The 17,532-nt window shown below is 39.4% G+C and overlaps 1 pseudogene; it reads left to right on the top strand.

Moving 5' to 3' along the window:
• The first annotated feature begins 664 nt into the window (after positions 1 to 664).
• On the top strand, positions 665 to 2,516 carry LOC101824772 (annotated as a pseudogene).
• The last annotated feature ends 15,016 nt before the right edge of the window (positions 2,517 to 17,532 follow it).

Genomic DNA, 17,532 nt, shown 5'->3' with positions numbered 1-17,532 from the left:
AATAGTTGTATGTATTATCACATGAAGATAAAAGAATATACATACTTAAAAAGTTGTGTGCATTTTGTGAAAACACACTTTACACTTTCACATAATTCTATCATCCAGTACCCTTTGGAAATACTCTCTAATAAACTTGTGTTTTGTATATTTATAAGATTTTTAATTTGGACAAGTAAATACAATGCAACTTTAATCATTTTCCAAATGTAGATAGGTTGCTATCTTGTTGTATGTATGAACATATGGCTATGGAAAAAGAAATAAATGTTCTCTTGATTCATTGATTCCTAACAATACCCACTGTCTTCACCATTGGAGAGAAATAGAAATATATTGAACATGTGAGTGCACCCCATAATGTATTATATTGGAAGAAGTGTAACTAGGTAGATTTCACAATTTTAATGGCACATATTAGGAGGATGTCTTTCATGGGTAAGGAGGGAAAAATCATCATGCTGAGTAGATGACACTTATATGTGATATCATAATTCCAACAGTTCATAGTATAAAATATAATCCATTTAGAATTCATTAGAGTATTGCCCATGTTCTGGTATCACAAATATTTCTGCATTTTAAATGTTTTACAATTTGAGCAATTCAGTGTTCTCTGATCTAAATGTGAGCCTAGAATTTCCACTCTAGCTGAGGTAAGAACATGGTCATCTGCGCAGCAAGCCTGACTCACATGGGAATTACTTTACTATCTGAGGAAGAGGGTACTGAATCTAAGGGTCTGGTAAAATCTGGCTGTGCTTCAGAAAATCAGTGGCATTGCATAGCATTGGAATATTATGTTCTTATACAAATATTTTACTGCAATTATGTGGACATGATCTCCCCAAATTAGCTTTGCAGCATAAAATTTCAATTGTATTTAATGACATTTCATTAGTTTTCACATCACGGGATATCTTAGCAGTTGTGAACAGAGAAGTTTCTGATGTTGTGAATCTTGTAGTAGTTGAGAAGCCCTGGCAATAGGAACACGTTTCAAACCTAGTATATAAGTGAGCTTGTTGGAGCCCATTCCTTAGGATGGGAGGCCATGTTCGGTGAAAGTAGGACCACAATATTATCCTGGTACATGGGTTAGCTTGTAGGAGCTTCTCCCCGTGTTTGGATACCATGCTCAGCCTTAAAGAATGGAAGAGGGGCCTGGCCCTACCATAACCTATTTTGGCAGACTATGTTGGCTCCTGATGAGAGCTTTTACCTGTGAGGAGGAGTGGACCTGGGGTGCACCAGGGTTGAGGTGAAAGGAATAGGAGGAGTAGTGGGAGGGAGAATTGTGGTTGGAATGCAGAATGAAATCAAAGCATACAAAAAACAGAAAAAAAGTTTTCTGTGATAATGTTTATTCAACTAACACACTCTTACAAAAATTTGAAATATACTAAGTGAAATAAAGAATATGTATATTAATTGATATAAAAATCTAAATAAGTTTTAACAAAGGCTTACTTAAATCCCCAAACAAAAAATGGGGAAAATATTTTTAAGTGAAAGAAAAAAACTGAATTGTTCCATGTTATGTAATAAAATGACCCATGTTTAAGTGCTTCAAGTTTTCATTTTTTGTCAGTTTTTCTAAAGTAAGGCTTCTATAAAATACCTGATTGTCTTAAAGTTGTTTGCTGTATTTTACTGTGACTGTAGACTTGTTATTTACAGTAATTCTGGTCTCACATCATCTAGATTACTGTATTCAGCATGGTTCTCAGAAGAAGTAGGACATGAGGTATGAAAAAATGAGTATTTGAAGAATGACAACTACCACAACTGAGTAATTATTAATGATGTCACAATAAGCTTGAGAAAATATCATTATTTATACTTACTTGACTCAAATTGTAAAGAATATCTACATAAAAGCTGGTACCATTGTTATCAACAGTTTTGGTTTCCTTCAAAAGATGTGCAAGAAATAAAAACATATGGAACACAACATTTTTTATGCGAATTTCACTTCATTCAAGTATCAGAGGATCCAGACCTACAGACTGTTCTCTTGGCCTATTCTTCTCCATGTACATCTTGGCCCTTTTTGGAAATCTCCTCATCATCCTGATAGTCAGCTCTGATGCCCATCTCCACACACCCATGTACTTCTTCCTCTCCAACCTGTCTTTGGTTGATATTGGTTTCATCTCCACCACTCTTCCAAGGATGACTGTGGACATCTAAACTCACTGCCCGGTCATCTCCTATATGGAATGCCTGACACAGATATTACTGTTTGTAATTCCTTTCATGTATGGATGACATGCTTCTTACTGTAATGGCATATGACAGGTTTGTGGCCATTTGACACCCCCTGTATTACCATGTCACTATAAATACCAGTCACTGTGGTGTCTTACTTCTAAGGTTTTTTCTCCTTAGCCTTGTGGAATTGCTATTACATTATGTGGCAGTATTGCGTTTTTGAAATTTCCAACTTCTTCTGTCTCCCTTCTGAACTATTCAAATTTGCCTGTTTTGATACTTTCACCAATAACATATTTTGATACTGTATAAGTGCTCTCTTTGGGTTACTTCCTATTTCAGGAATCCTTTTTCCTTACCTCCTCTCTATCGTATTCTCCAAGAAGTAATGCAGTGGCCTGAGTGATGTACTCTTTGGCCACACCTTTGTTGAATCCCTTTATTTACAGCCTGAAGAACAAGGACAGATCCATTTAGCACACCATGCTTTCTTCCTACCTGTGAACCCCTGCAAACTCCCCTATATAGTCCATATGTAATCCTAATAGTCAAATCTCAATACATAACATCACATTGTACCCAGAACTACCGGTGGCCACACATGCATCACAGAAGCGTTTCCTGCCAGACAACCCACAGCCACCACAGGCTACTAAGAACCCCTTAAAGAACCTGAAACAAAAGATCAAAACACTCATCCAACAAAGACAAGAACAGATGTTAACATCTAAAATGACAATCATCACAAGTCAAGTTTCTTACACACCAGTGTAAATATCTAATCAATGACAGAACAATATGTAGTGTCTAGTATTCAACAAAGCAATACAATAGTCCCTGAGTAAGGCAATAGAGCTGAAGTACAAGATAAGTACTTCTAAATAGCATTAATATACATTTGAGGTGCTTAAAGAATATACAAATGAATTTATTCATGGAATATAAAAAATAAACAGTGAAATAAACTAAACAGTTCAAGACATGAAAAGGGAAAAAGTATTGAAAAATCAAACCCCACATGAGCTGAGATGTGAAATGAAAAATTTAGGAACTAAGAAAAGAATTAAAGGTACAAGCTTAAACAAGAGAATACAAGAGATGGAAGAGAAAATGTCAAACATTGAAGATATGTTAGGAGAAAAGGCATACCCCAGTCAAAGAAAATGCTAAATGTAAAAAAAAAACAGAAATAAAACACACAGGAAATCTTGGAAACTTAAAAATATCTAATCTAGGAATAACAGGAATAGAGAAAAAAGAAGAAACTAAGGTAAGGCACAGAAAATATTTTAAACAATACCATAAGAGAAAATTTCCAAAACATAAAGGAGTATGTTCATACCAAAATACTAGAAGCACATCAGACCACCAAATAGACATAACCAGAAATGAAGTTCCACAGAAACCCTATAATAAAAACATTGAAAATGTAAATAAAAAAGAATATTAAAGCTGCAAGGAAAAAGGCCATGTATCTTGAAGACAGCAGACCTATTACAATAACACCTAGCTTCTCAATGAAGACTCTAAATCCCTAAGGGACTGGTAGAATGCTCCAGAAACTCTAAGAGGCTACAGGTGCCACCCAGATTAGGGGCCCTGGGTAGTGGATCAGTGTTTATCCCTGGCATACAAATGGACTTCATGTGTCCATAACACAAAGAGGAATGCTCCCTCAGCCTGGACTCTTAGGGGAGTTCCTGGACAATGCCCTGAGTAAAATAGAGACTCTAGATATCCCCTATGTGGAAGGAAGTAGAGATAGGGTGGGAGGCTGGGGAGAATGGCGGGGGTGCTGGAGGAGATGAGGGAACTGGGATTGACATGTGCAGCAAGCTATTTAAAATTAAAATAATAAAAAATCTGTAATTTTTTAAAATAAGAGATGGAGAAAGACATTCCATGATGAAATCAAATTTAAATAGTATAAAACTCCCTGTCATATCTCTGCCACAGCAAGGCAGCTGAAAACTGCCCTCATCTCTCATAGAATCCCATTGCTATGGTGCAGAACACAGCAGCAGGCAAGCATCATATAGACCTCTGGGTAGAGTGCACCACCACTGATACCACCCATTGGACTCTATTATAAGAACCACTCAGTCACACACTCACACTACCACATCATCCTCTCCTTGGCCAAACATGCCCAGCAACATCAGCAACCCCTATAGGCACAGGCATCGCCTATATCAGTTGGAAGAGCAGACAAGAGACTGGACTCCCTGTCACTCATAAAAGGCCAAAACAATTATTTGTATGAGATGTACCACCATGTATACTCTGACTCTTAGTATAGACCAGGTTTAGCTTTCCTGCCAGCTCTCTTAGTCCATCTGAAAGCCTTCTGTTTCAGTCCATCTCCATTCTTTTGTGTCAGCTTTGATCCCCACAAACATTTTCTACCAGTGACCACACAGGGCTGGGACTCAGGTGGTCATTACTCACTCTTTCTTGTCTCCTTTTACCATTTTCCCAGTCTCACAGTTCTGTAGAAGTCTTCTTGAAGGAGCCCTTCCTCTTACCCTACTTTCTGGGGACTCTTCTACTTGCTGCAGACAAAGCTAGGTCTTTCCTACTTACCCTGCCATCCTTTCCTTTACTCCATATTCATTGCTTTCTGTGAGACATCAATTTCCACAAACACATTCAGCCATGGATGTCCAGTGGTTACAGTGGTTTGGATTCAGCTATGCTTTCCCCAGACTTTATTCCTAGTCCTGTAGCAGCCTTTTGCCGGAGGCCCTTGTCTGAATCAAACTGCATTTACCTGCCATTCCACATTTTGTTACATAACCCAGGTTCCCCATACCCATTCATCCTGTCTCTTCAGACTTATTCATATCACTGCAGCTTCAATGCAGGAGCCCCTCTTTCTACCACATGTACATTCCCTGTGGCCTCTGCCTCCCCGTAGTTCCTCCCACAGTTTTCTCAGTCTTTCAGCATAGCCTATCTCCATTTCTTTCCGCCAATAACCTATCTTCAGAAGCACCCTTTATCAGAGATCCCAAATGCATAGGGTGCAGACAGGGTAACAGAAACCAAAGAATAGAACACCCACTACTAATGACAGACCAGATACCAACACCAAGTAATACCTCACACATCATATTTCCAGACGCTTACACCCCACTGGAAAGACAGAAACATGAATAACCAAAAAAATAAACCCAACAACAACAACATGCTTCTATCAGAAGCTGGTGACCCTCTTTTGTAGACCTTGAGGAATACAATATAGCTTAACCACAATACAAAGACTTTTAAATTTGGAAGTATGAGTATGTTCAAGTATTTAACAAGGACATGAGTAAAAAAGATACTAAAATGCAGACCATGAAAACAAAACCTTTAGAATCAAATAATGAAAAATTCCACATGTGAAAGTAAAATTCATTAATTTATTATCTTATTTTGGGGTCACTGAGGTTTTATTTGGCCTGTAGAACCACTGAGGTGGGTTCTTCCATCTAGACACTTTAGAAATTACACTCTAGTTAGGAGTGTTCCAGACATTAGCTGTGAATTGAGGTGCCAGAAACAATGATTTTTGACAAATCACATTGTTACACAGTTGGGGTTTCCAGAAAGGCTCCAGGGGGCAGATGTAATGAGAGATATACATACCTGTAGTGCTGACCACACATGCTTGGGTGAGGTCACAGTTGAGTATATGAGGGGAGGCTTAGATTTAGATGAGGAAAGACAAATCCAACTCAATGCCATCATTGGTTTGAGTAAATTGGTACTGAAAGGGTGCTAGGAAGTAAGGAGAAATCGATTTTGTATAGAAATACTTCCGTAGTTTACCACATGTCAGATTGTCAATTGTTTGATGGTTCCTTTTGAACAGCTATTCTCTCTTCTTACAAATCTATATGTTCAGTGTCTTTTTGCTGTTTGGAGAAGGATTTTCCTGTTAAGGCAAGAACAAAACACCCCCTTTCCTTTGTGAGGTCTTTATACAACTCATGGGATATACTATGGTGAATAACCTATCATTTCTCCTCATCAACACGCTTCTCCTGTTCAATCTGGATCTTGATCAACTTTGATAGTAGTCAAAGTTTTTATTCTCCTGTAGAAACAAAGGTGAACCCTCTACCCCAATGTCACATATATCGTTGTTTCCATGCTGAGGTCAATACAGCCATGAAGTACAATTGGCTGATTTAGTGCAGACGTTTTTTTCTATTATCCAGTGTCTTTCTATAACTGGTTTTTCTTTCACATTAGCATTAAGAAAGTTTAAAGTTAATGAGGCTTTATGTAATCTGTGCATGGGAGACTTTGTTCCCCTGCCTTTTTATAGGGCATTTCTTTTTTTATATATTTATTTTTTATTTCTAAATTTAACTTAAATTTAAATTAGAAACAAGGTTGCTTTACATGTCAACTCCAGGTCATACTCCCTTTTCCTACCCTTCTCCCGTACCCTTGCACCAGCCACCCCAATATCCCCTCATTTCCCCAGGGAGGGTAAGGCCTTCCATGGGGGTGTGCATAGTCTGTCATTCCACCCAGGGCAGGGCCTCGACGCCCCTAAGAGTCCAGGGTGTGAGTGCACCCCTCATTGTTGGATAGAAGCCCAAAGTCCATTTGTATACCCGGGATAAATAATGATCTACTACCCAAGGCTCAAAAGATTACCTAGGTCTCCTCACTAACACCCAAATTAAGGGAATCTTGATCATTCCGATGCTAGATTCCCAGCCATCACTGTGAGATTCCAGAGCTAACCCTTGTCAGGTCAGCTGTTTCTGGGGGTTAAACCAGCCCAGTCTTAACCAATTTCGTCATCAGTCCTCCCTCTCTGAAACTGGGTTTCTTGAGTTCAGCTCAGTGCTTAGTCGTGGGAGTCTGCCTCTGCTTCCATCAGCCACTGAATGTAGGTTCTGTTTCCCAGACTCTCTGGCCATGGGATGGTAGGCTGGTACTCACCAGATCTATGTCTAAAATCCATATATGAGAGAGTACATGCCATGTTTCCCTTTTTGTGACTGGGTTACCTCACTCAGGATGGTTTCTTCTAGTACCATCCATTTGCCAACAAATTCCAGGATTCCATTTTTTTTCTGCTGAATAGTACTCCATTGTATAAATGTACCATATTTTCTCTATCCACTATTCAGTTGAGGGTAATCTAGGTTGCTTCCAAGTTCTGGCAATCACAAATAAAGCTGCTATGAACAAAGAAGAACAGATATCCTTGTTGTATGAAGAGGGATCTTTGGATATGTGCCTAAGAGTGGAATTGCTGGGTCTGGTGGTAGGTTTATTCCCATTATTCTGAGGAATCGCCATACTGATTTCCAAAGTGGCTTTACAAGTTGGCACTGCCCCCAGCAGTGGACAAGTGTTCACTTCTCACCACAACCTCTCCAGCATAAATTGTCATTGGTGTTTTTGATTTTAGCCATTCTGACATAAGTGAGATGATATCTCAGAGCTGTTTTGATTTGAATTTCTTGGATGGCTAAGGATGTTGAGCAATTTCTCAAGTGCCTCTCAGCCATTTTAGACTCCTCTATTGAGAATTTTCTATTTAGTTCTGTAGCCCACTTTTTAATTGGATCTTTTGGTGTTTTGGAGACTTGCTTCTTGAGTTCATTGTAAATTTTGGAGATCAGACCTCTGTCAGACGTGGGGTTAGTGAACAAATTTTCCCATTCTGTGGGCTGCTGTTCTGTCTTGCTGACAGTGTCCTTTGCCTAACAGAAGCTTCTCAATTTCAGGAGGTCCCATTTATTAATTGATGATCTCACTGTCTGTGCTACTAGTATTATATTCAGGAAGCAGTATGCTGTACCAATTCGTTCAAAGGTACCACCCACTTTCTCTTCTTAGAGTTTCAGTGTGGCTAGATTTATGTTGAGGTCTTGGATCCATTTGGACTTAAGTTTTGTGCATGGCAATAGACATGGATCTATCCACATTCTTCTACATCCCAGCATCCAGTTATGCCACCACCATTTGGTGAAGATGCATTCTTTTGGCATCGTATATTTTTAGCTTTGTTTCGAAGATCAGATGTTCAAACATGTATGTGTTAATATCAGAGTGTTAAGTATGATTCCATTGGTCTACCTGTCTATTTTTTGCCAATACCAAACTTTTTTCGAAGATACAGCTCTATAATAGAGCTTGATGTGTTGGGATGGTGTTGCCTCCTGATGTTGTTTTGTTGAGTAAGGTAGTTTTATTTATCCTGGGTCTTTTGTTTTTCCACAGAAATTTTTTTATTTTAATTTTAAATAGCTTGTTTTACATGCCAATCCCAGTTCCCTCTCCCTCCCCTCCTCCCGCACTCCCCTTCTCCCCTCCCTCCCACCCTATTGCCAAATCTTTCCCCATAGGGGATATCCAGAGTCTGTCATTTTACACTTGGTAGGGTCCAGGCACTCCCCTAAGAGTCCAGGCTGAGAGAGCATCTCTCTTTGTGCTATAGGCACACGAAGACAGTTTGTATACCAGGGATAGACACTGATCTATGGGCCCCATAGGCTTCCCAGGCCTTCTCACTGACACTCACATTTGGGGGGTCCAGATCAGTCCCATGCTGGCCTCCCCACTGTCACTCTGGGGTCCAAGAGCTCTCCCCTGTTCAGATCAGCTGTCTCTGCTGGTTTTGCCAGCCCATTCTTTGCCAATTTGCTCATCACTCCTCTCTCTCTGTCACTGGGTTCCTTGGGTTCAGTTCAGTGATTAATTGTGTGTTTGCCTCTGCTTCCATCAGTAACAGGATGAAGGCTCCCGGATGGTTATAGACATCAAGTTCATTATCAGGGATGGGCATTCGAGGTGGTCCCTCCACTATTGCTTAGCTTGCCAATTGGTGTTATCCCTTTAGATCACTCGAGGTCACTCTGGTGCCTGATCTGTCTTCGAACCTATGATTCACTCTTCCCCCTATTCTACCCCCACCCCCTCAACTTCCTGTTCCCCCATGACCAACTCCCTTCCTCTTCACCCCCTCTCTTCTTCCCAGGTCCCACTCCCCCCACCCCTTGCTGTGTTCCCCATCCATTCAGAGGATCTTGTCTCCATCCTCTTCTCTTGGGTACTATGCATATATGCATATCTTTTAGGTTCTTTCCTGTTTCCCAGACTCTCTATCTGTGGAAGTGTAGACTGGCACTATCCTGATCCATGTCTAAAATCCATATATGAGTGAGTACATACCATGTTTGTCTTTTTGCGACTGGGTTACCTCACTCAGGATGGTTTCTTCCAGTGCTATTCATTTCCCTGAGAATTTCAAGATTCCATTGTTTTTTTTCTGCTGAGTAATACTCCATGGTGTAAATGTACCACATTTTCTATATCCACTCTTCAGTTGAGGGGCATCTAGGTTGCTTCCAGGTTCTGGCTATTACAAACAATGCTGCTATGAACATAGTGGAGCAGATGCCCTGGTTGTATGAGCCTGCCTCATTTGGATAAATGCCTAAGAGTGGAATAGCTGCGTCTAGTGGTAGATTAATTCCCATTTTCCTGAGGAATCTCCATACTGATTTCCAAAGAGGCTGTATGAGTCGGCACTCCCACCAGCAGTGGAGGAGTGTTCCTCTCTCTCCACATCCTCTCCAGCATAAATTGTCTTCGGTGTTTTTGATTCTAGCCATTCTGACAGGAGTAAGATGGTATCTCAGAGTTGTTTTGATTTGCATTTCCCTGATGGCTAAGAATGTTGAGCACTTTCTTAAGTGTCTCTTGGCCATTTTAGCCTCCTCTGCTGAGAATTCTCTATTTAGCTCTGTACCCCACCTTTCAAGTGGATCCTTTGGTGTTTTTGGAGACTTGTTTCTTGAGTTCTTTGTAAATTTTGGAGATTAGCCCTCTGTCAGATGTAGGGTTAGTGAATATCTTTTCCCATTCTGTGGCCTGCCTTTTTGTCTTTTTGACTGTGTCCTTTGCCTTACAGAAGCTTTTTAGTTTCAGAAGGTCCCATTTGTTAGTTGTCGATCTCAGTGCCTGTGCCACTGATGTTATGTTTAGGAAGTGGTTTCCTGTACCAACTCGTTGAAGAGTATCTCCCACTTTCTCTTCTAAAAGTTTCAGTGTGGCTGGATTTATGTTGAGATCTTTGATCCATTTGGACTTAAGTTTTATACAAGGCGATACACCTGCGTTTATCTGCAGTCTTCTGCATACCAGTACCCAGTTATGCCAGCACCATTTGTTGAAGATGCTTTCTTTTTAATATTGTACAGTTTTAGCTTCTTTGTCAAAAATCAAGTGCTCATAGATGTGTGGGTTAAAATTAGGGCTTTGATTCTGTTCCATTGGTCTACCTGCCTATTTTTGTGCCAATACCAAGCTGTTTTCAGGACTACAGCTCTATAATAGAACTTGAAGTCAGGTATGGTGATGCCTCCTGAAGTTCCTTTATTGTATAGGGATGTTTTGGCTATCCTGGGCCTTTTGTTTTTCCATATAAAGTTGATTAATGTTCTTTCCAGGTCCTTGAAGAATTGTGATGGAATTTTGATAGGGATTGCATTGAATCTATAGACTGATTTTGGCAAGATTGCCATTTTTATTATGTTGATCCTACCAATCCAAGAGCATGGGAGATCTTTCCATTTTCTGGTATCTTCTTTGATTTCTTTCTTTAAAGACACAAAGTTCTTGATATACAGGTCTTTCACTTCCTTAGTTAATATTATCCCCAGATATTTGATGCTGTTTTTGGCTATTGTAAAAGGTGATGTTTCTCTGATTTCTTTCTCAGTCACTTCACCATCTGTATATAATAGGGCCACTGATTTTTTTGAGTTTACCTTGTTTCCTGCCACATTGCTGAAGATGTTTATCAGCTCTAGGAGTAACCTTGCATAGTTTTTTGGGTCACTTATGTAAACTATCATATCATCTGCAAATAGTGAAAATTTGACTTCTCCTTTTCCTATTTGTATCTCCTTTATCTTCTTTTGTTGTCTTATTGCTGTAGCTAGAAATTCAAGTACAATATTGAAGAGATATGGAGAAAGTGGACAGCCTTGTCTTGTTCCTGATTTTAGAGGAATTGCTTTGAGTTTCTCTCCATTTATTTTGATGTTAGCTGTTGGTTTACTGTATATTGCTTTCATTATATTCAAGTACGTTCCTGTTATCCCTGATCTCCCTAGGACCTTTAGGGAGGTCAGGGTGCTGGATTTTGTCAAAGGCTTTTTCAGCATCTAGTGAGATGATCATGTGGTTTTTCTTTCACAGATTGTTAATATGGTGGATTACATTGATAGATTTTCTAATGTTGAACCATCCCTGCATTCCTGGAATGAAGCCTACTTTATCATGGTGGACGATTTTTCTGATGTGTTCTTGAATCCGGTTTGCGAGTATGTTATTGAGTATTTTTGCATCAATGTTCATGAGGGAAATTGGTCTATAGTTCTCTTTCTTAGATGTGTCTTTGTGTGGCTTGGGTATCAAGGTAATTGTAGCCTCGTAGAAAGAGTTTGGCAGTAAGTCTCCTGCTTCTATTGTGTGGAATACTTTGAAGGGTATTGGAATTAACTCTTCTTTGAATTTCTGGTAGAATTCTGCACTGAAGCCATCTGGGCCTGGGCTTTTTTTGTTTGGGAGACTTTTGATGACTGCTTCTATATCATTAGGGTTTATAGGTCTGTTTAGATTGTCTATCTGTTCTTGATTTAGTTTTGGCATGTGATATCTATCCAGGAAATTGTCCATTTCCTTTAAATTTTCAAATTTTGTGGAGTATAGATTTTCAAAGTATGCCCTGATGATTCTCTTGATTTCCTCAGATTCTGTTGTTATGTCCCCTTTTTCATCCCAGATTTTGTTAATTAGCATGCTCTCCCTCTGTCTTTTGGTTAGTTTGGACAGAGGTTTGTCTATTTTGTTGATTTTCTCAAAGAACCAACTCTTTGTTTCATTGATTCTTCTCAGTGTTTTCCTGGTTTCTACTTGGTTGATTTCAGCCCTCAATTTGATTATTTCCCGGCGTCTGCTCCTCCTGGGGGAGTTTGCTTCTTTTTGTTCTAGAACATTCAGCTGTGCTATTAATTCTCTAGTATGATTGTTCTCCAGGTTTTTCATGTGGGCACTTAGTGCTATAAACTTTCCTCTCAGCACTGCTTTCAAAGTGTCCCATAAGTTTGTGTATGTTGTGTCTTCATTCTCATTGAAATCGAGGAAGTCTTTAATTTCTTTTTTTATTTGTTCCTTTACACAGCGATGGTGCAATTATGCATTGTTCAATCTCCAGGAGTTTGTAGGGTTTCTGCGATTTGTGTTATTGTTGAATTCTAATGTTAAGGCATGGTGGTCTGATAAGATGCAGGGGTTTATTCCAATTTTTTTGTATCTGTGGCGATTTGCTATGTTTCCTATTATGTGGTCAATTTTAGAGAAGGTTCCATGTGGTGCCGAGAAGAAGGTATATCCCTTTGTATTTGGGTGGAATGTTCTATAGATGTCTGTTAAACCCAGTTGTGTCATAACTTCTATTAGTTCTTTTGTTTCGTTGTTAAGTTTCTGTCTGGAGGTCCTGTCTAGCGGTGAGAGCGGAGTGTTGAAGTCTCCTACTATTAGTGTGTGAGATTTTATGTGCATTTTGAGCTTTAGTAATGTTTCTTTCACGAATGTAGGTGCCTTTGTATTTGGGGCGTTGATGTTTAAAATTGAGACTTCGTCTTGATGTATTTTTCCTTTGATGAATATGAAGTGTCCTTCTTCATCTCTTTTGAATGATTTTAATTTGAAGTCTAATTTGTTAGATATTAGGATTGCTACACCCGCTTGTTTCTTGGGACCGTTTGATTGGAAGATCTTTTCCCAACCCTTTACTCTGAGATAACGTCTGTCTTTGATGTTGAGATGTTTTTCTTGTATGCAGCAGAAGGAAGGGTTCTGTCTTCGTATCCGTTCTGCTAGTCTGTGTCTTTTTATACACAAGTTGAGGCCGTTGACATTGAGGGATATTAATGACCATTGAATGGTGATCCTTGTTTGTGATTGATTTATTGTTAGTGAAGTTATTTTGTGTAGTTTCTCCTCCCTTTTTCTTTTGGTGTTTTGTAAAGTGTGATTTTATATTGCCTGTGTCTTTTTGAATGTAGTTATTTTCCTTGGCTCTAGGTTTTCCTTCTAGCATTTTCTGTAGAGCTGGATTCATGGATACGTATTGTTTAAATCTGGCTTTGTCGTGGAATGTTTTGTTTTCTCCATCTATGGTAATTGAGAGCTTTGCTGGATATAGTAGTCTGGGCTGGCATCCTTGTTCCCTTAGCGGTTGTAGGACATCTGTCCAGGATCTTCTGGCTTTCATCGTTTCCATTGAGAAGTCAGGTGTAATTTGGATACGTCTGCCTTTGTATGTTACTTGGCTTTTTTTTAGCTGCTCTTAATATTTTCTCTTTACTCTGAAGGTTTGATGTTTTGATTATTATATGGCGAGGTGACTTCTTTTTCTGGTCGAGCCTATTTGGTGTTCTGTAAGATTCTTGTACTTTCATAGGCATATCTTTCTTTAGGTTAGGGAAGTTTTCTTCTATGATTTTGTTGAATATGTTGTCTGTACCTTTAAGTTGAATTTCTTCACCTTCTTCTATACCTATTATTCTCAGGTTTGGCTTCTTCACGGTGTCCCATATTTCCTGGATATTTTGTGTTAAGGATTTGTTGGTTTTGAGATTTTCTTTGGTTGACGACTCTATATCCTCTAATGAGTCTTCAACACCTGAGATTCTCTCTTCTATCTCTTGTATTCTATTGGTGATACTTGCATCTGTAGTTCCAGATTGTTTACCGAGCTTTTCTATTTCCAGCATCCCTTCATTCTGTGTTTTCTTTATCATTTCTATTTCAGCTTTCAATCCTTCAACTGTTTGAGCTGTTTCCTTAATTTTTTTGGTTGTTTTTTCTTGGTGCTCTTTAGATTCTTTGAGAGATTTGTTTATTTCTTGAATTTGTCCACCATTTCATGGATTTTTTGTTTGTTTTTTCTTCTATTTCTTTAAGGGATTTCCTCGTTTCTTCTTTGAGGGTCTCCATCGTCTTCATGAAATAATTTTTAAGGTCTGTCTCCTCTTCTTCGTCTATGTAGTGCTTTTCAGGTCTTGCTGGTGTTGGATCCCTGGATTCTGGTGGGGTCATGTTGGTCTTTCTATTGCTGAGTGATCTCTTTTTCTGTCTTCTTCCTATCTCTTCTTCCAGTGGGTGCTGGTGGGGTCTTTCCGTCTCCACTGGTCTCCTTCCTTCCTGCAGCTGAAGCTGGACTCGCTGGGGTTGGGGTCTTGGAGGGGCTGATGTCTTTCCTGTGTGGGTGGGTCTTCTGGATGCCGGGAGCGGCCCCAAAGATCGAGGGGGATGGGTGATGGGCAGGCGGTCCCCGCAGGAGACCCAATCTCACCTGAAGCTGGACTCGCTGGGGTTCGGGTCTTGGAGGGGCTGATGTCTTTCCTGTGTGGGTGGGTCTTCTGGATGCCGGGAGCGGCCCCAAAGTTCGAGGGGGATGGGTGATGGGCAAGCGGTCCCCGCCTGAGACCCAATCTCACCTGAAGCTGGACTCGCTGGGTGTGGGGTCTTGGATGGGCTGATGTCTTTCCTGTGTGGGCGGGTCTTCTGGATGCTGGGAGCAGCCCCATAGATCGAGGGGGATGGGTGATGGGCGGGTTTCTCTTCAGTTCGTATAAATCTTTCGCCTTTTCCACAGAAAATTAATTATTATTCTTTCAGGGTCTGTGAAGAATTGTACTGGTATTTTAATGGGCATTGCATTGAATCTGTAGATTGTTTTTGGCAGGATTGCCATTTTTATTACATTGATCCTACCTATCCAAGAGCATGGGAGATCTTTCCATTTTCCAAGGGCTTCTTTAATTTCTTTCTTTAAAGACTCAAAGTTATTCCACTTGATTTGTTAGCTTTACCCCAAGGCATTTGCTGTTGTTTGTGGCAATTGTAAAGGGGGATGTTTCTCTGGTTTCTTTCTCAGCCCTTTTATCATTTGTATACAGTAGGGCTAGTGATTTTCTTGAGGTGATCATGTAGAATGACACTTTGTTGAAGGTGTTAATCAGCTGTAAGTGTTACCTGGTAGAGTTCTTTGGGTCATTTATGTAAACTATCATATCATCTGCAAATAGTGAACATTTGTCCTCTTCCTTTCCAAATTGTATCACCTTGATCTCCTGTTGCTATCATATGGCTCTGGCTAGAACTTCAAGTACAATATTGAAAAGGTATGGAGAGAGTGGAAAGCCTAGTATTGTTCCTGAATATAGAGGAATTGTGTTGAGTTTTTGTCCATTTAGTTTGATGTTGGCTGTTGGTTTGCTGAATATAGCTCTTATTATGTTTATGTATGTGCCTGTTATCCCAGATCTCTCCAAGACCTTTATCATGAAGGGGTGTTGGATTTTGTCAAAGTATTTTTCTTCATCTAGTGAGATGATCATGTGATTTTTGTTTTTCAGCTGGTTTATATGGTGGATTACATTCATGGACTTTTGTATGTTAACCCATTCCTGCATCCCAGGGATGAAACCTACTTGATCTTGGTGAATGATTGTTTTGATGTGTTCTTGTATCCGGTTTGCCAGTATTTTATTGAGTATTTTTGCATCAATGTTCATGAGGGATATTGGTCTGAAGTTCTCTTTCTTAGTTGTGTCTTTGTGTGGCTTGAGGATCAAGGTTATTGAACCCTGGTACAAAGAGTTTGGCAAAGACCCTTCTGATTGTATTTTTTTTGGTTTTTATGAGACAGGGTTTCTCTGTATTGTTTTGGAGGCTGTCGGTCCAGCCCAGCCTCGAACTCACAGAGATCTGCCTGCCTCTGCCTCCCGAGTGCTGGGATTAAAGGCGTGCGCCACCACCGGCTGGCCTGATTGTATTTTATGGAATAATTTGACAAGAATTGGTATAAGCTGTTCTTTGAATTTCTGGTAGAATTCTGCACTGTGGCCATCTCGTCCTGGGCTTTTTTTTGTTTGGGTTATAGGTCTATTTAAATTGCTCATCTCTTCTTGATTTAATTTTGGGAAGTTATAGTTATCAAGGAAGTCATCCATTTCCTTTTAAATTTTGAATTTTGTGGAGTTCAGGTTTTCAAAGTATGGCCTGATGATTCTCTGAATTTCCACAGAGTCCATTGTTATGTCCCCCTTTTCATTTTCGATTTTGTTAATTTTCATGTTCACACACTGATGTTTTGTAAGTTTGGACAAAGGTTTGCCTATCTTGTTGATTTTCTCAAAGAACCAACTTTTCATTGTGTTGATTCTTTGTATTGTTTTGCCAGTTTCAGCTTTATTAATTTCAGCCCTCAGTTTGATTATTTCCTTGCATCTACTTCTCCCAGGAAATTTTGCTTCTTTGTGTTCTAGAGCTTTCAGCTGTGCTGTTAACTCTCTAGTATAACTATTCTCCAGTTTCTACATGTGTACACTTAGTGCTATGAACTTCCCCGGTAACACTGCTTTCATAGTGACCCATAGGTTTCATTATGTAGTGTCTTCATTCTCACTGAATTCTAGGGAGTCTTTAATTTCTTTTTTATGACTTCTTTTTCCCAGGAATGGTGCAGTTGTGCATCATTCAATTTCCATGAGTTTGAAGGGTTTCTGCAATTTGTGTTCTTGTTGTATTCTAATTTTAATGCATGGTGGTATGACAAGATGCATGGAGTTATTCCAATTTTTTGTAGCTGCTGAGGTTTGATATGTTACCAAGTATGCGTTCAATTTTTTAGATGGTTCCATGTGGTGGTGAGAAGAATGTATATCCTTTTTTATGTGGACGGAATTTTCTAAAGGTGTCTGTTAATCCCAATTGTGTCATAACTTCTACTAGATCCTTTGCTTCTTTGTTAAGTTTCTGTCTGTTATTCCTGTCTATTTGAGAGAGTGGCGTCTTGAATTCTCCCACTATAAGTGTGTGGGATTTTATATGTGATTTGAGTTTTAGTAATGTTTCTTTTATGAACATGAATGTCTTTGTATTTTGGGGCATAGATGTTTAGAATAGAAACTTCATATTGGTGGATGTCTCCTGTGATGAGTATGTAATCACCTCCTTCATCTTTTTTTGATTGATTTTGTTTTAAAGTCTAATTTGTTAGATACTAGGATTGCTAACCCCACTTCTTTCTTGGGTCCGTTTGATTGGAAAATCTTTTCCCAACCTTTATCTCTCAGGTAATGTCTGTCTTTGAGGGTGAGGTGTGTTTCTCTTATGCAGCAGAATGATGGGTTCTGTCTTTGAATCCATTCTGTTAGCCTATGTCTTTTTATGGGTGAATTAAGGCCATTAGTACTGAGGGATATTAATGACCATTGATTACTC

This window comes from Mesocricetus auratus, unplaced genomic scaffold (genome assembly GCF_017639785.1).
Source record: "Mesocricetus auratus isolate SY011 unplaced genomic scaffold, BCM_Maur_2.0 Super-Scaffold_100066, whole genome shotgun sequence".
Lineage (NCBI taxonomy): Eukaryota > Metazoa > Chordata > Mammalia > Rodentia > Cricetidae > Mesocricetus > Mesocricetus auratus.
Note: the sequence above shows the minus strand (reverse complement) of the source record. Positions and strands in the feature narration are given on the sequence as shown.